Below are 764 nucleotides of genomic sequence, written 5' to 3' on the forward strand. Positions count from 1 at the left end.
AAAATCAATTTTCCCTAAAAATAAAATTTATATTATATATAAAATTAAAATATATATAGATTAATATTTTTATTTATATATATATATATAGATTTATATATTATTTAAAAACAGAAAAAAGGTTTTATTTTTAAAAATTTTTTATATATTTTTTATAGTAAATATATCTTTTTAAAATATTTAAATTAAAAAATATATAGTTTATTTATTTATCCCCAAAATTTATTTAAAAATATTTAAAAAATTTAAAATTTTCCATTTAATAATTATGTTTGAAAATTTATTATATTATATTATTCACTCAAAATTTATTTTAAATATATTTTGGGAAAACCCCCCCCAAAATTATCGAAATTATAGTTTATATTATTAAAATTTTTTTTTATATCTTATATAGGGATATTTTTTTTATATATTTATTTTATATATTATTTTTTTTTGTTCTTTTTATTTTTTCTTATATTTTTTTTGTTTTATTTATTTATTATTATATAAATTTTTTCCTTTTCCCCTCTTTATTTCCTTTTTTTTATTTATTTTTTTTATTTCTATTTCTTTTTTTTCTTTTTTATGTTTTAATATTTTTTTTTTTTTTCTCTTATATTCTTAGGGTTTTTGTTTTTGTTTTTTTAATATTTTTTATTTTTATTTTTTTCCCCTTTTTTTTTTTTTTCCTAAAAAAAAATAATATTTTTTCTATTCTTATCTTTTTATCTTTCTTTCTTTCTATTCTTCTATCTTCTTTTTATCTTCTTTATTTTTTT

General features: G+C 11.3%; 1 protein-coding gene across 1 annotated transcript in view; it reads right to left on the reverse strand.

The window, feature by feature from the left end:
- Positions 1 to 764, reverse strand: part of LOC119585359 — a 47005-nt gene that overhangs the window by 45152 nt on the left and 1089 nt on the right. The window lies entirely within an intron of this gene.

The sequence above is a fragment of the Penaeus monodon genome, chromosome 19 (genome assembly GCF_015228065.2).
Source record: "Penaeus monodon isolate SGIC_2016 chromosome 19, NSTDA_Pmon_1, whole genome shotgun sequence".
NCBI classification, from domain to species: Eukaryota; Metazoa; Arthropoda; class Malacostraca; order Decapoda; family Penaeidae; genus Penaeus; species Penaeus monodon.